This window comes from Aphis gossypii, chromosome X (assembly GCF_020184175.1).
Source record: "Aphis gossypii isolate Hap1 chromosome X, ASM2018417v2, whole genome shotgun sequence".
In the NCBI taxonomy this organism is placed as follows: domain Eukaryota; kingdom Metazoa; phylum Arthropoda; class Insecta; order Hemiptera; family Aphididae; genus Aphis; species Aphis gossypii.
This window is the reverse complement of record NC_065533.1, coordinates 4,133,768-4,158,387: the sequence shown is the minus strand read 5'-3', so window position 1 is coordinate 4,158,387 and position 24,620 is coordinate 4,133,768. Positions and strand designations below refer to the sequence as shown.

The following is a 24,620-nucleotide window of genomic DNA, read 5'->3' as shown; positions in this document are numbered from 1 at the left end:
TGCGATGTTTTCATTATATTGTCGATTTTTCAATAGGGGTAATCCCCTTGGAGGGAAATCTTTATCTTGAACTTTTATTTTAGAGGTATTTTTTTTTTTTTTAATTTTACTCGTGTTCATTGACATGCAATGATACAAGCCTAATCATTTCAAGAATATTAATAAAAATGTATTGTACAATTTTTGTTGTCAAAAAAAAGATGGCGTTAATGAACTTTGTTTGTAACTTTCATCAATATAGCTAAATATTGACCAAAATATTGTTTGTTATAAGTCGATTCGAATATGAATTTAGTTTTGACTTCTATCGTTACTATACAATAAAACAGTTTTACATACCTAGTAAAAACTATAAAATATTGATTACTTTTTGAGGTCTAATCATTTGATCTGTTCAACAAATCAATCAAATTATACTTTTATTTATACTGGTATTGCCAAAATATACTGTACTATTGTAACCATGTTTCTGGTTTGAAATTGACAACATTTTACTATAAACTTTGCATTTACTTATTGGTTACCGTTGTTAAATCCAAACATTTCACAAAAAATTCTACATTTAACCTTATAAGAATAAAATTGTATTGCCAAATATGTTAAAAGTCATACGTGTTTATAAATTAATTTAATTTGTTTATCTTCCAATCACAAAGTTAACCTTTGCTATTCGTCGCATTCGGTTCTATACCACGAGTCTCAATCAATCATATGCTGCGTCAGTCATGTCATAATAATAATATGACAGACGCTAGACAAAGTCATCTGAACCAAAGGTTTCGTATTATATTCTAACATAACGGCCTTAACACCGGAGAGAAGGGTCGTTAAGAGTTGATGTGCTGTTTTGTGATAAATTACTAATTTACCCTCATTCCACGAGAGATCTGTCGACAACGATAATGTAATGATGACGCTGATAACGTTATGATACGCACAATAGTTTATCTCGACAAAGGAAACATTCTACATGACACCGGGACGTAAACTAGGGTCAGACAAAAACTGAATTACACGCTGTGGCAAACCTGGACGTGTGTACGGCGAAAAATTAAACACAAATATTATAATATAATAATATATATATAGGTACAACTCTAAATCATACACATAATATTTTACACTGTTGGGATTACAATATGGATCGTAATAATGTAGTGGCTGAACCATTTAGGCGCCAAAAAACAATAACAATGATGATGATGATGATGATAATAATTATTGTTATTATAATAACATAAATTGTATTTTCGGGTGCATACCTACCTACTGAGCGTGGAAATTATGTTTTTCGTTTAATCCGTGCAACCATAGGAAGCACCAGAAATTTGGTAACAATTGTTTTAATAACGCCCGAGTTAAAACGCGTTTATCTACCTATTATGATAACCGGAAAGTATGTACTGCAATATGTGACTATGCACACGTGTATGATATTTACTTGAATATTATTTTTATTTTCTTCAGTCACTCGCAAATAAACTAAAGAGGAAATAACGAAAGTAAATTATTTTGTTTTGATAAAATACAAAACCGGAATAATACATTTCCTTAAATTGTGCATACAATTACAAAACGCTTTTTTTATAAATATTGCATCGATTCTGATTGATTTATTTAAAGATAATTTTACTGAGTTATTTCTTCATGATGTTTTTAATTGTTCTATGCAATGTTTAAAAAAGTGAGACTGAGTACAATTTATTCTAGACTTTCTACAGTTTATTATTGTTTATTATAACAATTTTAATAACAGGGCACATTTTATTTGTTCGAAAATATAATAAAACACAAATTGGCTCATAAAAAAGTATAGAATAGTACATTTATAAATCTTAAAATCATAAACTTTGCCGAGTAAAAATAGAGTAGTTGTCACTTAGCGTAAAAAGGCAGAACCTTTCATGGTTGCTTTATTGGATTTGTAGAATCAGATTATTTTCTGCCTTATATATATATATATCCTTTTTATAGTAAAAATAAAGTTTTACACTTAACATTTAGGTATTGTTAAACTTTTATTTTTTATTTTGTTTTGCCATTGAGTGTCATATATTTATTTTGAATGTAATGTTTTAAATGAAGCTGGTCATATATTATATACTTATATTTAAGTACCTATATCAATTATGTATAACCAAAGAATAATGATTAAACTATAGCAGTCATAACATACATAACAAGGTATCATAGTACATAATTATAAATGTTTTAACATTTCATAGGTTGAACTGTTGAAGGGGACCTATAAAAGTTAGGTTTTGTTAGATCAAGGTATCTATTTTTTAATTTAAGATTGATATATTAATATGATTATTACGTACTTACAGTCACTAATATTGTAATGTATTGATACAACTCTATTATTGTAAAACAAACTGTATTTCCAAACTTCAGTGTACGATACTAAAGTTTTAAATCAAATTATTAGAGTGTGTACAAATCATTCTAATCGTTACTAATGGTTGTGTGAACTCAAAAATAGAATCTCAGCCCCTAAAATGTATCACAATTTTGTATTGCACTAAGATCACTGTTAATAAAATTATTTATTATGTATTACAATTAGAATTTATGGTAGAAGTATAATATTTGAATATTAAACTGAGTGCGTACACGTTTTAAAAGCTAGTAGAAAAAAAAATTTAAATTAAAAAGACAACTGAGTTTATTTTGAAAGACAAATAATTTTGATGAAAAATAAACATATTGCAATTTTAGATAGTTATAATTATACAGCAAGAACAAACAAAATACTTTCAATTAAATTCACTACGAAACAGAGGTTATTTTTGATTTGTTCAAATGATTACTTTTTTAATTCTGTACAAATCTGTTTAACAGTAAATTATAACTAAACAACTATTTAAGTAAAAAATAAATAAACTAACATTAATAAATAAATGCGTATCTATTTCAATGATATGTAAGGACTTACGTTGTTTAGTTTAGATAGAAAAAAAAAAACATGAAATGAAAATCTCTTCAAGACTCAGTGTTAATTAATTGAAGATAAAAGTAATTATCTTGATAATTTAAATTATATGTTTGGAGAACATTTTTGAAAACTTATGTTTGGAAACTTGTTCTGTATTTTCTTGAATTTCTTAATTTTATTTTGAGACTTTGATATTAAAATAAATAATAAAACTTTTCACGTTTTATGCTCCTAAATGATGAAAAATGTTAAATCATTAAAGGTTTGTAATTTAAATAAGATAGACGAGATTCGAGTGTAATATTGCAATACAACTATCTTCAACGTTGATGTAACCAATATTGATTTGTCACATCCTTATAGACAACTCAGCATTTTAAGCAATTCAAACACATTATAAAGATTGAATACGTTTTTTGGTGTGAACAGATAATACACATTTTATAAAATTGGAAAATAAAATAGATACGTGTGATTTTAAAATGGTACATAATATTATGTGGCTCATATTTTTCTCATCTTTATAATACTATTATAAGTGTTATCAACAAATTTTAAATGCAAAATTATTTTAAAATGTTTACGATCGAGCAGATTACTTCAATAAATAAAAATAAATATAATTTTTTATATAATTATAAAATAATAATATCAATAAATATAAAATAACCTGAACAATATTTGGCGTACCTACGTTTTCACTTATTTAAGTTTAAAAAACTGAAATGTTTATTAATTAAACCTATAGATTACATTTTTTTTTATGTTTATCTATATAAAAATATTTATAAAAGTCATAATTAAAAAAAATTTAAATAAGAAGTTGCCATTTAAAAATAGAAATTTAATACTGATTCCATAATGCTAAATCTTAGTTGATTACACTACTTACATTTTAAAGTATGAGGATGAAACAAATAAGGTTTTCACATAATGTAAGAATTATATATTTAATATATTTAGAATAATAGTAATAATTACATTTTCTTATACTCTTGCATTACAAATTTTGACTAATTTTACGACGATTACAAAATTAATAAAATGACACCATAGCTCAATTATATTTTATTATATTTTATTTAACGAATTGTATATTTCATAATTGATCGTTTCCAAGTAGTAATAGTATATATACAAATTTTCAGATTGTTGAAATTATGGTTGGTTTATTGTTCAAAGCCTTAAGTTAATATTTTCTTTTTGTTAAAAAATAGTGTTTTTTTATCATATCGAATCATTTTACTACATCATTTATGCAAATAATTACGATTTTCTGTGGATGACATCGTTGATAAAATGTTGAATTGAAAATTCAGATTTGAAATCATGAGATAAGCTTATGAACTGTTGTTTCTTTTTGAATGTCAGGAGTGATTGACACTGATGTCGAAACGATTTTATTTTTTTATAATCTTATTAAGTAAAATATATATATATATATACAAGAACCTTATATGTGTTGTATGCTTGTGATTTTCTATTCCTATTCTAAACTAATGTGTGCATCTAGTGAAAATTGGAAAATGTCAGAAAAACGAACGGGCTATAATATACACTGATTGAGTGATTTCTCGTGAAAATGAGAACTGCTAAAAAATATATATATTTTATTAGATTCTATAATATAACGAGATGTATTTAATGGGTTTATTATATTTTGTAAATATTTAATATTTACTTCAAACGCTGGCCTGATCTTACTACTGTATTTGTATAATTTGTATTCATTCGTTTTACAAAATCCTACTTCAAAATATAATAAGGGATAAGAACATAGATACTGGCTATTATACCTATATTAAGCTTTTTAATCAATTAATCTATATTAAATTTAAAATTAGAAATGCTTTGGAGTTCAAAATCATTGCAAACATTTAAAATAACCTATTTCGATCTTAGCTACTTAAGAATAAATAACGCACAAATAATATATACTAAGCTTTATACATTTTTATAACAATACATATTATGTAAATAAGTAACTCCCTATATAATTATAATATTATACATACAATAAAAGAAAATGAAATTTCATATCACTTAAAAATGTCTAATAGCTACCTTATTTATGATTTAAACTTAGTATAATTTCCCATCAAGTATATATATATATATACAAGTAGTTTTATCCATTATAGGTTATAGAGTAATTATCAGAAAAACAATAGGTTTATTTATTCGGCTATTTATAAAATTAATTGTAGTATTAATGCAAGCATACGTAAACAGAGAAACACTTTAAATAGCCGACATAGGCACCCTGTAAATATTGATGTTAAATTCTAATATTTGCTATTTTTTTTCTATTTTTTTCGCAAATATTAACTAACCACTAATTGAACTTTCGATCTACTAATATAAATATTAATTCTACGCTGTATCGAACCGTTTCCTGACAGTTGAACAATTTGAAATAAGCAATTATGACACGTTGTATATAGTGATGCTGTATGATTTGGATTTCGACAGCTAATATAAGTATGTTTTCAAGTATAATATAGTGTATTCAAAGAAATCGAAAACAGCACTATATGTTATACCTACAAATATCCTATGTAAAAAATATTCAGAATATAGCAGCTATAATGTATACCAATAAGCATCGATTGGAATAGAGATTTATATCGAAATGTGTTGGGTGGAGTGGAAATATAAATAAATAACGATTACGATTATTATTATTATTATTATTGGTATACTGATTGTGATGTGGCGGTAGACGGACGCACACAAACGCGATTGGTAAGTAAGGGTCGTTAGTACACAACCATCGGTCACGACTTAGAGGTCCAAGCCGTCAAGGTAAATATGTTGATATATATATACATTATACACGTGTGTATGCGGTGCGTCCGTGAGGGTCAGATAGGAAATCGGTCAACATGAGTAATGTCCGGTCCACGTGCACAATACTCATCACATCGAATAAGAAAATATCGGTTATTTTTTAACGGTGTTCGCTGTCTGTGTGCGAAAAAATGTGACGATGATGATAATAATGATAGTAATACGAAAACTGTGTGAGATATTATACGTACGACAGCCAACAATAATAATTGTAAAATACAGAAACACAGTGATTTTAATTAAAATGTAATTTTACAGACAAACTATTGGATTCTTTTTCATCAATATGGAAATTTAAATTGTATAAGACGTATTACCAAAAACAAAATTTGTGCAACTATTCTCAATCGTATCCGTGCGTATTTGCAGTTTGCACCTAACGATTATTTATGCATCCGATATTATAATATTATAATTGCAATTCGTTATGCCTACTACCACGTTTAATGTAGTATACTAGAAACACAAACATTATTCTGATTTTTTTAATCGTTTTCTTACTCTTTGGTATCAATAACATAAAAATTAACTGATCAACTAGTAAATATTCAAATCATACCACTCATCTAATTCGGGGTAACAATTTTTATTTATAAAAATACATATTATGTGCATTTGTAACATATCGTGTCGAATAAAAATCCAAATATTTTCAACAAATGTTTTAGAACTTTAATATACATTTTAAGTGTAAATAACTTAACTAACAAGTAATAAATAATGATAGTGTTTTAGTTGTTACTTTATAAAATAATAATCTATCTGAAAAATTAAATTTATTCAATGAATAATATTATAATAATCTACAATTCTATGACCTTCAATTTAAATATAATGTTTCTTATTCACCTTGAAAATTTTACTTATTTTGTAATCAAAAATGCATAACAACCAATCAATTCACGCAAAAATATATACGATAACAGCAAGAGTGTCAACCTTCATTCTGATTAGATTGATATCATCTTTCATAATTCAAACCGAATAAAAAAAAAGGTTTTATAACTCTTATTATTATATTTCTTTTTTTGTAATAATAGTATATAGTGGGTACTATTATAAAGAACATAAAATTGTACACTTTTTCGTTAGAAAAAATAAAATAAATTTAAGTATGTTTAAATTTTTTCGTAAAATAAGTGAATCTTTACTCGATGAAGACTACCTACAACAGTTCACATTACACCATCTGACGATAAAATATAAATATAACATTATTTTTCTCTGTAATAGTTTCTTGTTACCAATGTTATTTGTTATTTATTTTCATTTAATCATAAATGTATATATATTTTTCTTTTCATCATTATTATATTGCTGAGAATATTCTATTTTTTATCCATATTTTCCCATATATTTCGATATTATTATAATGTTGAAATAATGTTTATGTGATTTAATATAAGAATATATTTCCAAAACAAAAATTTAAGTTTTAAAAATACTATAATTTTCTAAACCGTGTGTCATTTTTTCTATGACAAAAATAGTTATAATTATTATTTTACTCTATATCATATTATAATTCTAGTGCAAGAGCGATTCATTTAATCAAATATATTTATTTTAATATATCATGTTAGATTAAGTAAATAATATAGCATGCTATAATATAATGATATCGATTTAAGTTATTTAAAATAATCTTAATTTGATGTTTTATAATGTAAATATTTAAAAAAAAATTATCATTTTATTTTCTAAGAAATTCACATAAAACTAGAAATTTCATCTGATAAAATTACATCCAAATATTTTGTATAATGCATAAAAATTATGTTGATGATTTATCTAGTACTTGTAAATGCAGATCAGATACAAATCTTGGAAATAAATAATTAAAACAAACTATATATTGTTGTACCTAATATTATTTATTATGTAGCATATTTATTTGGTATTTTTTTTTAATCCTCCACACATTCGGGCATTCCATATCATTTTTTATAGTTTTACATATTTTTTAAGTGTTTCTATTTATTTTTATCTACTTTTTAATTTCTAAGATTGTTAGATAATGCTCTGCGTTTTCTAATTCAATATTATGCATTTTTTTCTTGTTGATATTATCTAGTACTCGGTTTATAAATATATATAATAATAATAGAAAAGTCGAATAATTTACAAAGATTTTTAGTTCAGCGTGTTATGCATAATAATTAAGTAGATTTTTTTTTTTTTTATATAACAATTCATAATATTGAATAGTCTGTTTCAACTAGTTATATTTGTTTATAATATTTAGTCAAAAGTTTTTTAATTCATTATTTTCCATTAAATACAATTTGTACGTTTTTCACATCATCCATGACATAATAATAATAATAATAATAATAAATGCGTAAAATGTGTTTTGTTTTAATATATTATAATATATCTACAAACTTAGTAACCAATTTTTTAGCACTTAAACATAAAATAAAAAAAAACTTATATAAAAACAAAACATTTCCAAACATAACGATACGATGTAAAATACATAATTTGTCACTACCTAATATTATATGCCAGAAAAGTAGTAAAAAAAATATTTTTGAAAAATAGTTATCATTAATTAGAATCGTTAGAGAAAATAAATAACAATATTATATTTTTGGAAATGTTTGTTGTTGTTATTTTTGTTATAATACAATTTTAGAGGCTTATTTTAAGTATTAGTTAGGGTTGTAAACAAAGTGTATTAAATTAGTATACTAATTTAAAATTCATTTAAGAAGTTTATAATATACTATTAGTTATAATTGGATAAACCCTTGTATAAAGTTAATACCTAGGTGATCTTTATCAGTTAAACTGTTCACAATTTTCTTGAGAAATATTTGTAATAAAAATAATAAAAATACATAATATTACAAAAGCGATTCGCTTAAATTAATGAGAGTTATTTGAAAACCGTCCACTGTTGAGTAAATGTGAACGATTTTTCACAAAGTGGTCATCCTCGGAAACATGTATAATTATCGTAGTCATATATAAAGCTTCGTATGTACGAATTCATTGTGTTTCGTAGTGTAAACCGTTTGTTTCTATAGTGGAACATAATATATAATTGTTATTGTAATTTCCAGCGAACAATGTTCTGTGAGGTACAACGCGATAATTTATAGTGGTCGTTTCATCATCTGTGTCAAAGGTGCTTAGCTTTATTGTGCAGGGTACGTGCTTTGCTCAGTATATAAACTATATACCGAACTGATTTTTTTCTACTCCAACTTCTTTATTCACATTGTTAAATATTATAAATAATGTTATATTTTATTTTATTCATTCGTGAATGATGATTATTTTAAATAATTCAGTGATGTGAATATAACAAGAATAACAATATATATATTTTTTAACTACACGAAATTAATACGTTTAATGATCAACAAGTTTTTATGATACAACTTTGTCAAATAAAATATTATAAGTTAGGTATAATAATTGTTTTACAGTAATGTACGCATGAATTGTAATAGATAAATAGTAAAAGTACATATTATAAAATTTGCTATTTTTACATGATTGTTAAGATTGTTATTTTTTTATTTAAATCCTAAGTTCTTAATATAAATGAACATTGAACGCATGCAATTAATTATTTGTGTGAGCTTTAATTAATATTGAATCTTTATTAATGTAATTAAATATTAAAAATATTAATAAGCTACTCCATTAAATATTTGCCAAATAAAAATGTTATTACAAATTATTAAATCCAATAAAAATAATTATTTCCTGGCACTATAAGAACATAATTTGAAAGTAATCTATTAATTAAATGGGTTTTTAGCATTTTTACCCAAATCTGAAATTATTAATTAATTACATTAAAAAAAAAGTAAAAAAGTAAAAGTGAATCGACTTTTATAAGCTTAATTTATTGTTTACATATAATACGTGCCAAATAAACCAAATATTACATTAGATGAAATAAATTCAAAAATAATATATTCTAATATTTTGCTATGAAAGTTGAAAGTAAAAATTTAAGTAACTTAGAATCCATCCAGGTAATTGCTATGAGATATCTATTTAACTTCTACAGTTGTATTTCTTTATTGAGCTTAATGTATTACAAATGTAATTTAAAATGTTAAAGTTCATTAATAATAATTATTTTTAAGATTACAATTGGTAAAGTCGTGGAAAAAAAAACAAGATACCTACCTATTAAACATTTATGAAACTTAAATTATTTGTAGGAATCAAATTAATTTTCACTAACAGATAAGTACGCGTTTAAGATACGATTAATAATAAGTGAAACTGTTTTATAACGAAGGAATAAAAATTCTATTTGACATTACATAACCTATATGATGACTTTTTAAACATATCGTGATCCCTTTATAACGTCGGTAATTTAAATTATGAAACATAACGACTTATTATATAATGTTGTTTAAGAGTAAGAAAATCTAAGATAAAGTTAATATATCATTTAAAAAATAATTTTTAATAGTACTAAACTAACAAAAAAAAAAATCTCTTGTAAATAAATATTATAAGGTGGATTGGTCAAAGTAAAAAAAAAAAAAAAAATCAGTAAAAATTAAATTCATTACTGATTTATTTAAAAATATTTATTTTAGTGCAAGAACAATAAGTTTTAATTTTAAATATTTTTCATACAAATTATTATAAAATTAAATAAATATGATATCCTTGGTGAATTAATTTTAGGTAGGTACCTATGTGTTTTCGGACGAGTTTCTTAAGCAACATAATAAAATAATGATAACAATTAACTACTGTTTTAATATAAAAAAGTTTTGGTTTTTAATAGGTCGAAAACGCAGCTATGTATATTATAAATATTATATAGATATAACTTTATAGTATTCCCTAGTTAAATTTAAATTAATCTATCCCAGTTCTCTACCCAACTAGTCGACTGAAAAATGATACAATTTTGGTCTTGATTAAAAAGTTTCGGTCAGGCTTAAGTAAATGTGATGCTGTGTCTTTATTTAAAATCAATAGCCCGGTTGGTTAAGCTAGGGATTTTAGGTTTTATTTTGGAGTTTTGACCTAAACTAAAAACATAAATACGAAATAAGTATTTCTAGATCCAAGCAACACATAAGATTGTAGTAGCTATAATATTTTCACTAAATAATATTACTTAAAATACGTTTCAGTTGGAATAACTTAACACGTCCATAAAATAATCGATAAAAAATTAATATAAACACGTAAAATATTTATTTATACATCAAAGTAAGTATTTGCATAAACATACTATTAAACAATATCATACTATATGAGACAAAAACCTAAAACAACTATTCCATGAATTTTTCTTCTTGTAGGTATTCGTTAAATTTAATGAAGAATTACTTTTATAAAACGTATATCCTTGCGATATTTTGTTTCATTTGTTATAACCTATAATCCTTGAGTACTTGAAATTGTGTTTATAAAATATATACCATATCCATATGAATATAACCATCGAGAAGAACAACTTAGAATAAGAGTTTATAGCTTTTCATTTTGTATTATATTTTTGCAAGATAAAGTCATAAATTAATACTTATAACTTAAATAGACTCCGTGTTTAATAGATCGAGTATGTTTGTGCGATTTTAATAAGTACTGACTTTGACACGCTACAGTGGTGTTCGTTAATTGCTCTTTTCGAAAGCACCACGACTAAACGAAATAAACTTTCATTACTAGTGCACCTATTGAGTTCATATTATAATCGATTTGTTTTCCATGCGTTTCTTTTAGACAACCAAAATGCACGTTTTGCAAAACACATTCATAATTATGCAATAGTGGTACACGTAAATTGCGTATTCAAAGCTATTTTTGTTGTGTTTATTTAATTTTAAATTTAAATCTTGAAAACTGATGGTAAATATATGAGAGTATTGCAAAATTATATTATAAGATTACTTAATTATTGAATACGTGTGTCTAATATATTGCAATGTATGTAAGTTAACGTTATACGAGAGTGATATTAATTCTTGTGAAAAAATCGAACACAATATTATACCAATTATATGTTTTCTAATGATTATTTGTTGAATTGTATTTCGAGTGTTTACCATATCACAGTATAATATTATTCACAACTTTATATATAATGAGCGTAACAAATACGAGACTTTGAAACTTTTACTTTAATGGAAACTTTGTAATTTAATAACAATAATTTTCTTTAACACAGTTAAAGTGTAATTTATAAATTATACAACTAGGATACCTTAAATTAATTATTTATTACAATAGACGTTTTAATGTTATTATAATAGAGACCGTTCATTATTGTGTTTACATTAATAGTATTTATTATATATCTGTTCACTTAAAAAAACTTTGGTTGGAAGCCAAATTGAACAAATGTATTTTAGCTATGTGTATATAAAAAAAACAACATCAACAACAACTTGGAGTTTTCGAGCAGTGTTTAACAGTTCAACACAATTTAAACATCATTGAGTATACTGGTCTATTGAATGGAAAATCAAAGTACCTACAATATTAAATTAAATCGTTTTACGTAAATATTTATGTTATTTTCAAATAGTGTCCTTTATTCAATGTTCTTTCAATATAAATTTATAAGGCTTTCTAAAAACTTGTTTTTTTTTTTCAAATAATACGTGAAAGGCGATTGCCGAATAAAAAACACTAGAAAAGTTTATAATTAATTATAACTTGTTACTCAGTCAATAACCGAGAATAACATAAAAAATATAAAAATAAACGGTATAAAAAATTATTGTATATTTATTGGTTTTATTGGTTTTAACAAATACGTTAAATTTATTTGTTAAATAAAAATAGTATTATTATTTGCTTACTTATACAATTTATTTGTTCATGCTTTTGTTAGAATGAGTCAAATTATTCTGGAGTGTCAATTAAAATTTGTTAAGTTCTTAAATTTTAACTTAAAGTGTTTAAAGTTATAAACATTTAGCCAAAATTAAGTATAAAGTACAATTTTAGATATGTATAGAAAACCATAAAAATATGTTTTATTTTAAACAATAGTTAATAAATTAAATTCCTATATTAATTATCAGAATAGTCTTTTAATAGCTAGAGATATTTTGATAAGCGAGTTTTCATTTTTATAATATTAATAAAAATATATATAATAATATAATTGTGAGTATTAATTTATTATAAGTTTTTTAAGTCAACAAAAATAACTGTAGACAACTGAAAGAATTATGCTGTTTTTTTCAATTGATAAAATAGACGAGCTAATATTTTTTTTATTTAGTTAATTGTCTAACGACTATCAAAATGGTCATAAGAACAATACATAAGTATTAATTTTATTGTTTTTGATATTTTCTAAGGAGACAATATATCAAGTTAATATTAACAATTTAATTATGTTTTTAAACTAAAAATATTTTGAAGTGTGAGAATCAATGTGAGAAAATAGAAAGTTATAACAAAAATAAATTTTAATATTTTGTCAGAAGCTTTTCTAGTATACTCTACAAAATTTCGAGGAATACTTGAGAACTTTGAAGCTTAAATGTGTTTTAGTGTCCTTCAATAGTGTTTGTTAATTTAATGAAATTTATAATATATTGAATGTTCACTAGACAATAAATGTAGCACAAACAAAATCGTTTTTAAAGAAAAAAATATCAATTATACAATTACAAAGAGAAACTGTATTTTTATATTACATTATATGTATATAGATCGTTTAACTCTTAGAATCTAACACAATATACTGATACATAATTTGTTTGAAGGTAGGTTAGTATAGTATGTTTGATGTAAACAGTTTATATTTTTAAATAAAGGCTGATCAATTACTCAGGTATCAGTTACTAATAACTTGTTATTATTATAGAATCAGGCATTGCGGTTCTGAAATAAAGTTAAACAATGTTATAATGTCTTATAAGGCGAAATCAATATGGAAAAATATTATACTCATTTACTCACACACAACATACAAATTAAACATATAAATCTATGTTTCCTAATTATACTTCTGGTATTCGTAACCATTATGTCTATTGTAAATAAATCAAATTATAAAATTAAAAGAAAATAACGTGTAATATTATATAGCCAAAATTAATCAAAATAATGCAAATGGTAACGTCACGAAAATGCATTAAAATGAACAAGACATAATAAATAATCATATATGCATCTATATCACCGAATAATACCTATATTGCATAGTATCATTTTAATTTGTTTTAAAAGTGATGTTGAGCACATACACACAATTTATAATATTTATGGTTGATTTTAAATGTCCCACATTAAACTTTACCGTGTAAAGCCATAAAATAATCTATGAAAATAAGACATCAATGACTGAAAAATCACATAATAAATGTTATGCAAAAATAAAGAAAATTATAATGATAAACGTATGCGTGTGAATGGTGATAAAACTGAAAATAGTGGCTACCCACTTATGTAAAGGTAGCTCACTATTTAAATAAATACCTCAAAGACTTCAAACACTGAAAGTACATTTCATCAGGTCTGTGTTAATCATTTGAATACAATATTATATTTCATAAAATGTTTTCGATACTGATTGTGTCTGATACATGTATCGTGTGTTCGACACAATGTTTCGGAATGTCTCATATTAAAAACTGTGAGTACTATTTCAGTGAACAAAAACAGCAATTATAATGAACATTATTTTGTAATGGTACATGTTAATATACTAACATAACAAATGTCATATTACAATATTGTTCAGTATAATACTGCACCTTTTAGGTAATGTATTTTTTTTTAGCAGAAAATATGATACTCTCACTGTACTGGTGGAAAATATCATCGTGGTTGTTTTTTTTTATTCTCCCAGTTTAATTTCAATAGTAAATAGACGAACTTAAATGTGAATAAAAACATGTATCTGATTAAATTTCAATGCCATGACTTGTGGAACGAACTTAGAGTGAATAATAAAATATAAAATAAGTTTGAACCTATCAAACCTATCAAACCTATCACCTATCAATGATCTAAATAAACTTGCACCAAACTACAGTAAATATACTAAATTTCCTAAATAATCATTTAAAAAACCAATAAAAAAACTATTTTTCAAGAATAATTCATTTAAATGAAACTAATTTAATTTTCTAAATGTCTTTATCAAATTAACCATTCATAATCTTATCTCGAATTTTAAAAAAGTTCATACAATTAACAATATTATACTTACCGTATTAACTTATTAAAAATTCTTGATCTAATAAATTCTTCATTGATACATATTATAAATTAATAACACCGTAATATTGTATATTATATTTTACGTCTTATACATCAATTATTTTATTTTTATTGTGTATCGTAGGAACAATGCAATTGAACAAATAAAATAATTAGGTATTAATTTGAAACTAGGTAATTATTGGAAAATTAACAAGCAGTCCGTTCGAGTAAACGAGTTGTTTAATAATAATTTGAATCAAAGTTCTTGGTATTATAGTTATCCGAGTGTAATTGCAACGATTCTTCAGCGTTTATAATAATTCATGTTCGTATACGACAGAGCATGATATACGGCAACTAACGTGAGAAAGTTCATAGGAATCAAAAATCACTGTTCTCTTCAAAAGTTTTGTTGGTGAAAATTGTACAAAAGAAATATGAAACAACCAAATATAGAAAGAAATAATTTACACGATATATATATTATATATAATATATAGTATATATATACATGTATATAATATGTGTGCGTAGAACACAAGGATATCTCATAGGAGTATTAGATATTTTCAACAAAAATCTTTTAACGAGTTTAACAAAAATAATCCATTATATTTTTGATAATTTTTTTCTAATATAACTTTTATAATAATATATGATATTATTATTACAACAATTTTCTATTAAATTTCAATAAATAAATAACTGAAAAAAATCAAAACTCGAAATAACATTATAGTCAAATCTATTGTTGTTCTATATAAAAAGAAAAATAATTTATAATATTTAAATTTATTTCGATTATAATTAAATTTAGAATAAATATTAATTAAACGTAGTAGTTTAAAATGTTAATTAATATAATATAGAACGCCATTAAATATAATACATACGTATAATAATTTTATTTAAATATTAGATTTATTATTTTCTAACAATATATGTTTATAATATTATTATATACAATATTATTAATCGAAATCGTAGAATCGTTTTCCATTTATAAATTTCCATTTTTATTTAATTTTTAAAACAATCAATACCGATGCATTTATAATAATACAATTTTTATTTTTGAAAAAAGTTATGCTTGTACATATCTAACATTTTCATATCACATAAAATATGTGTACATATTTTTGAAACATTAAAATATTTAATACTTATAGAAATAATTAATAAATATTTTAATGTTTATATTATTGTAATTTTCATTTTTTTTTTAATTACAGCAAAATATTTAAATAAAAAAAAATAGAGAATCATAAATTTGTATATGTTTACAAGCCACCAGTAGTATTTTTTTAGGCTTAAAATATAACCACGCAAATAGGTCAAGTTTTCTATCTAAAAAGTTGCTATACGTATAGAAACTTTTAGGAATTTCTTCTGTACCCAATAAAGTGGTGACATACACACAACCATCTACCCAAAAAGAAAAACTACATAAATGAAATACCTACACATTCCTTTACTACTTACATCTTTAAATATTACAAAACAATAAATACCACAAACGATTATTTGTAATTTTACCGCAGTATGATTGTTAGAAATCTTCCATTTTTATATATCATACAATTATAATTTCATTATCTTAATTAGCTGCTCATGGTATAGATATATTTAACGTAAAAATCAGAAACTTAATAGGTATATAATAAGATTTAAACATATCAAATATTGAATATAACGGATAGTATGTTGGATTTGATTTCAATGATATATCGCTGTTCATAAATATGTGGATAATGTATTATTATATTATATTTAATAAGTATAATTTTCTAAGCAAAAAAAAAAAACGATGAATATTAGTATATTAGTTTCTATTTCTAAGAATAGTTCAATTATTGTGCTGTTTTATATTATAATAATTCGATAGATTTAACTCTTTAATAAAATTTATATATTATATCTTTACAAGGTAATAAATAAATGATTGATTTTTTACTAAATATTGCTACCAGAATGAAACACACTGTAAGATGCTGTAAATTACTTTAATTTAGTCCTGATATTTTTAAAATTGTATTGTGCATGTTAACATTTTAAAATAAACATATTTTGAACAACAATACAAAAAAAATGAATACCTTTGAGAAAAAATGTGTTAAAAAAAAAAAAATATATTTGCAATTTCCTCAAAATTTGGCATCAAACTTGTAAAATTAAAATACTAAAAAAATACAATATTAACGTGAATAGTGCAAAAAGAACCGATATATTTTTGTAATAATTATATTTCGCCTAGAAATTACAAAAGTATCTAAATTAATTATAGTAATTCTGAATTGCTATTAAAAAACAAAATTGATTTAGTTCTAAGACCAGTGTCTTGTAAATATCTTGCTTATTTTTACTAAATTTGCAACCGATACAAAATATATATTTTTATTAATGGATCGTTTATTGACCATGAAGAATGAAGCGTTAAATATTATTATCTCAAATGTTTTATTAATAAAAAAATTCTGAAATAATTGTGTGGAAAATACATAATTTTTCCAAATGTAAAAATTGTACAATCGTTATAATTTACATAATAAAAATAACATAAAATGTATACTATTATTATGTAGATTAAAAAATAATACCATTGAAACTATGTATTTTCAGTAATGTTTACCATACAAATCTGAAACATTACATTTTATGATTTTTTCCTGCCAACATGATTGCTAAACACGCATTTTATAAATAAATTCAAATCGAATCACTACATTATTATTATAATTAAGTATCATAATTTAAAAGTACTATACAGGGTGAGGGATCTATATATTGGTTATCCAATTATGTGGATCTACCTATTTTTATTATTATCATTATTTTTTTTTTACTTAAAATTTTCAAGAGATTAAAAATAAGCTCACAAATTAATGTACACGCCGCTTACACTATCGAATATAGTTAAATGTGCATTGTTTTAAAAAACTAATTAAAATTATTTAAAAAAATAAAAAGTAAACGTGAGTCTATTTTTAATATCTAGACTGATTACAGATTACTCGTGTTTGGAACCATTATTTTTTTAGCTGCTTAAATACGTATTGTTTTTTTCGACTTCACACACGTGGCGTGTTATTTTTATAAAAAGTATATTAGTATAATATACACACCATAATAATATATAATATAATTAAAATCTATTCGACGAGGTAACAGGTCTTTCGTTAGAATACGTAATTGTCTAATAATAGGCACTTACCTCGTGTGCACGACGTGGGACAGAGGAACTGTATGGTCTTCCGATCTCTGCTGATTTGTAGAGACGGACAGTCCTGTGCTCGGCCACTACTCTTCGGAGTAAGGGGAGGGGATGAATATGGCGAAATAATCAAGAAACGTACAAGGGACGTGAATATTACGATGAAATTATTAATGACTGCGTACAACAGTCATCCGATCGACTGCGTGGGAGAGTGGCCGAAAAATCGGATAAGTCGGGATAAAAGTTGAAAAAAGCGGAGAAATTTTCGAAAGTGCGGAAAATAAACGACGACTTTTCTTTGATTATTTTTCCTGATAAAAACGTGTTCGATAAAACGAGAAAAAATGTTATGTTCTTGGGGGGGGTTTATTTTTTTCAAGAATCGTACGGCGGAGACGCGAGAGAAGGACCGTTCGTTGCGACTTGTGCAGCGGACGGGCGCGAAGGGATGTCGCCGGCACGGGGCAAGACACTGAGGTTTTGTGATCGCCGTGGCTTTCGGGTTTTCCCGTTTTATACTCTCGCGGCGATTATTTAACGGTCTGTAACGCGAGAGCGCGCGACTCCGACGCGTTGTTGTTGCCGGCAATCAATACACGGCGCATGTGTGTGCCCGCCACCGCACCGCTGGCCAATTTACCCACACGCGAATAATAATAATATATCGTCTTATCACCACAACAATAATAATATCAACAACGATGCCTACAAACAAAGTGTGATATCAGCTAACCGTAGTCGTCCAGCGGTAGGCAGACGACGGCAATATGAGGTGTCCGAGCAGCGTTTTATTTTTAAAAACGAATTTTAATCACACGACACGTCTTGTACGCGTAATTGTAATAAAACATCACTGTGCGGGATACCCGTGACTCGCCGTCGAATTTTATCCGTTGACCACTACCGTACACGATATCGACAATAATATTGTATTTTATATTTTTCATCATTAAATCACTAAACAGTGTGATTAGATTATAATACATAATATATTTTTCCAACTGACGTTTTCCAAAATAGCACATAATTGTCGTCTGTACGAAACCTTGTTGTATTTTTGACGATTAAAAATCCCGAATTCTCAAAGTGTATGACAGATGCGATATCATTATGTACCGACGTCATATTGATTAGAGAAAAGTAACAAAAAAAAAAGAACGAAAAAAAATTAAAAGAATATTCAATATTTAACATTTTTTAATTGGAAATAATTTTTATAATGTCGTTGATTTTCAACTCGCGTAAATTATAAGTAGGTATATTACTTACCTATAATAACGAATATTTACCTTTTATTATTGGTAAGTAGGTTTATTTATTTATAATAAATCGTATTAATATTGATATATATTTAAAGATTCGTCCACATTCAACAAGAACAATGTAAGTGCAATTTAACGCATAATAACTTATAATATCACAGTATTATAGTATTATATATTCTGTAATATATATTTTCAGAAGTGTGGTGAACTTAAATATTGTTAAAGGCAAATATTTTTTTCAATTGCCACCTTACCCTCGATTCGCCCACATATTGGCTTCCTTTGTACCTTCACCTCTCCCTTAAAAATAATCTTATAAGTGGTTACAGTTCCAAGTGCGTAAAAGGGATGAAAATTGTCACTAACAGAGAATTTGTAAACGCGTAGTTAAATAATTAATTACGAAGCAAATTAAAGTAATACCACGTCATAACATAATTATATTTTATTTTTGTTTTATTATTCATAAAGTCATAAGATTAGATACTTTTACTAAATATTAATTTGACATTTTACACATGCGATAACATTTTCAAAATAGTTTTGGGTTATTTTTTATAGTGTATTTCAATGTAAATTGTATTTTTTGTTCAATAAGCTTGATAATTTATTAAAAGTATCTTTATTCGTGGATTTTACATCCATGAAATTATATTAAAATGACATACAAACAATTATTTTTGTAAGCATTTTAAGTTATAAGGATGAGACAATTTGTCAAAATTATGAAAAGTTACATAATATTATTTTTTTTATTTATAGGTAAGCATATTATAATTTTAATAACTGAAGTATTAACTGAAGCTTGAAATTGGAGACTGGGTTTTTTAAAGTTTTTCTTATAGCGATTAAAAAATATCAAAAGTTTTGGTTAATAGTTATTTTATAAACATTTTTAGTTCAAATTTTCAATAATTGATAGCAGAGCAAAAAATAACAATATTTTACGACATCATTCATATTATATAGTAGCTATCTACATTGTATTAAATTTTTCTGTTCAAATTTTCATTAAACGGATATATTGAATCATATAAAATAACTAATTGTAATCTTTATCCTTTAGTCCTTAGTTTTACACAACTCGAATACGAAAAGCATAAATTGTATTTTTTTTCGTAGCACTTTTAACAATTGATAACGACATATTATAATTTATAATAAAAGCTTTCTAAACAACTTCACGACTTCAATGTGATTGATGTAATTATAGACTTACCTTACACTTTTTCTTTAATTAGAATTGATTTTACTTAATACCTGTACCACATAACAGTGTTCTGGAGCTGTAAAATGAAAATACCCTCACGATTTAACCATAAAATATAATATACAAACGATAAAATATTAAATTATTAAATACTCGGCAGTAAATAATAATTATGAAAACGATGGAAAAAAAATCTCGAAATAATAGAATTTATATATTTTAAATTATAAAAAGTAAATAAAATTTCTAAAACTAGTTTTAAATTATGTACGTTTTATAAATAGATGTATAATATTACAGTAAAAAAAAAACACTTAGATAGTCTTTAAGGACTGGAGATAAATACGTGGAAATATATCATTATAATATGTTGCTTGTTTTGCTATATGCCTACTGTATAAAATTACTGGTTATGTATAATAATATTTACTAAGAAAACATTCCGGGAAACCCGAACTCTGAATTTCCTAAACTCTCATTACCCACTGAAAGTTGTTTGTTGTACACTTTTTTTGAACAGATAGTTGAAACTGAATATCGGCTTAACTGCGCATTCAAAAATCGAATTAGAATCCGAGTAACAACAGCCAGACATTAATAGATGCGTGTACGCTGTACTTTTGTGAAAAAAATTCCGGTAAATCTTCAAACGAACAAAGTTTTAACTCACACGCTCGGCGGTCGTATTACACGGCAGTGGAATCAGTCGTAGCGATAGAATCTTTCGAACAAAATGTTTCAGCGGTGTAACGTATATAAAGACGAAATAAAAACATTTCCAGCTCACGCACACACAAACACACAATAATATAGGATCGCATATAGTCCTCCCACGCGCGAGTATATTCGTACCTCAGTCGTACACAGCCACTCCGGTAAACTCTAAACCCGAATGATTCCCACCGACCCCATTATATGACGTTATATCGCCGCGTATTACGACGTACATCATATAGCCACCTTAGGTATAGAACGCGGGCACGTGTATCTATCTATATCATTTATATATATATATATATATTACAAAATACGCGTACAGTATAACAAAATAATATTCATTTCAATCGCCCGTCCGGTATTATATAATATTATTTTATATTTTTCGATGATAACGATTAACGCACGTACGACCACAGCATGATCGTGACGAGTATATTATTATTATCTACTCTGAAATCTGACACTTAAATATTCCAAAACTTCGAAATACCGTCACCATGTCTTTCATATATTTTTTTCAACTTGGTATACAATCATATTTTTTATGGTAGATCTATACCTTAGTCGTGCGATTAGTATAAGTATATATTATTATTTATATCTATAGCTATGGTTTTATAGTTTTATAGTGGCAACATACAATTTTAGCAACTGTCCGTTTCCGCCGAAGCAATTATCGTGCAACGTAGTATTTTTCAGTTATTTAACCATTGCAGAAATAAAATTATATTACATCGGTATATGTGTACAGCTTAAATAAACTTTATTAATATTTCAAGATTTTGCGACTGCACTTATCGACGCCGCCCTAGGCAAGTTCCTCGTCATGTCTGACAATCATTGATCTTAAGAAGGAGGGAGATAATAATCGGTGGACGGATTATGTACAGTGACACGGTGAGGAGTACACTTTGAAACCCCAAGGGCAACGTGTTCAAACGACGCATACCACATTCACCAGACCGTCAAGTGTGCGGTAAATGGAACTTGTCTTTGGTTGGAGAAGAGACAACAACTTTATGCTTTTTAACTAAAACCGAAATATTATATAATTGGTGGACCAATTATTATAAAACATAAAATAAATTTCCATAACACGTGAAAATTCGTTCACCACACGCGCCAATGATTTAATATTATTAACACTAAGTGCCTTTTAGGTACGCATTATAATAATGTATCTAATGTTTAAGTATAGTAATATAGTATAAAAAGGTTCAATCAATAATTTAATGAAGCAATATGGCCAGCAAACAATGCCAATACAATAGAGAAAACGATTCCTCAAAGCGTTCTACCGATTCAACAGACTACAAACTTATTCTTTTTTGATCTTTATTTTACCATTTTTTATTTTTCAATTTCTATTATGTTCGTATGAAAACGGTTCTCGAATTACTTGCGGGAATACTATAAAACTTTTTTTTACCTAACCTTAATCACAATGGAGTATTTTTTTTTTTTTTATCAATTACATTCATAAATCACAATGTTATAAATTGTACAATTTAAAACAAAATATAGATACTTAAATATGTTTCAATGTTTCAATGAATAGTATTTGAAGCTATTATTAAAAAGACCTGTAAAATATGAAATCATTTTATATTTAATGTTAATACTCATACAATGGTTTTACAAAACTTACCTAATTTTTAAAATATAAATTTAAATGAGATAAAGTAAAATTATACAGTTTAGGTGATAAGTAAATGAATTTAAAGTTGAAACAAATGCAAATGATTAACAATTTCTGTATTTGAAAATTACGATAAAATTAGTTGACTTGTTCATAATTATTTCTTTACAATTTTTTTTTTTTTTAATTTTCATGATATTCTTGATAATTCTATAAAAAAATAAAATAAAAATATCAACACTTAAAGAATACAACAGTTTTTAAGTAATGCGCCTAAAATTGTATTTTTTAATACTCAAAATTTAAATAAAATATAATTACTACCTACCATATTATAGCTGTCACTAAATATTAATTTTAAATATATATGTGTATATTTTTTTATGATGTAGGTTTTCAAAGTATTGAATGTACGAGTGCATTTAGTTTTCATAAATCATGAATATTGTATAGGGTTATTTACAAAATAACATTATTTATATTAATGTTTTCTTCGCACTATAAAATATTAACAATTTCTAGATAAGTTTGTAATTTAACAAACCTTTTCTCATTGTTCTACGTGGTGTATCTGGGTATTAAGTATTGACTAAAAAATTAATAACTTTAATAATAATAATATTATGTGATTTGTTTTGGGCTAAAATTAGTAGGAAAAAATTCATTCATAGAAATAAAGATACTTATTACCTATTTTCCTTGGAATAGTGGCTGGAATACCATCTCCGCTAAAAAATATTATTCTTATAACTTTATTTTCATATTAGAGTTTACATTTAACGAATTTATTACTGTGTTTTACTAACACTGTGTTGTGAAATATCCAGTTTTAACTAGGAACACTTGAAATTTTTTATATGTCTTGATTGATTTTTAAATTGGTATTCTAAAACTGTACAATTTTACTTTTGTAAAGGATCTAAATAGAGTTTACCTTGGATTTCTTCAATTTAACGTCAAGTTATATGTATTTTTTTAATTTTATAGATCATATTCATTTTAAATATTTAAGCTAATTTTGTCAACGACACAAAATCTTTATACGCCGTTGTTATAATCCCCTCCAAATTGTTCTTTATTTTTTAAAACATAATACTATACATGGTTAAATTGATATTTGTTTATTACCACCCTGTTTATTATAAATAAAATATAATATTTAATAAAATAAACAATAGAAATGAAAAAAAAATATAATGTACTTATAGTTTTAAAAAAAAATTATGTATAAAATTTGAATTTAAAAGAATGGTTAAGTGAGTAATGATCTGCTGTATAGTAGGTCACTATAATGGATGTATTAAGTTTGAATCCAATGATATGTATTATTGTATATGAAAAACGATTCTCAATGGAGATGATTTGTCAGCTTAGGATATAATTTCTAGTGGTTGGTGAAAAAGATGGTTTATGTTTTAATGGCCTGTATACACTAAAATTGAAGTTAAGTATTTTATAATTATTGTAAGCCAAATTTATGGAAAATCTTGTATTAAATTTTCAACTCTTATACAAACATTTTTATGAATTATACCTACAAAATAATTTGCAAATATTCATAACCATTACAACCATAATATCAAAAAATCAATTTTAAAACTGTTGGAAAATGTTTACTT

At 25.1% G+C, this 24,620-nt stretch overlaps 1 protein-coding gene across 1 annotated transcript in view; it reads right to left on the bottom strand.

Annotated features, from left to right (window-relative positions):
- The window catches only part of LOC114126213 (sex peptide receptor), a 196,193-nt gene extending 177,534 nt beyond the window's left edge, over positions 1 to 18,659 (bottom strand). The window contains exon 1 of the mRNA XM_027990105.2: positions 18,165 to 18,659. The gene's annotated coding sequence lies outside the window, so the exon portion shown is untranslated. The remainder of the gene's footprint in view (positions 1 to 18,164) is intronic.
- Between the last annotated feature and the right edge of the window lie 5,961 nt (positions 18,660 to 24,620).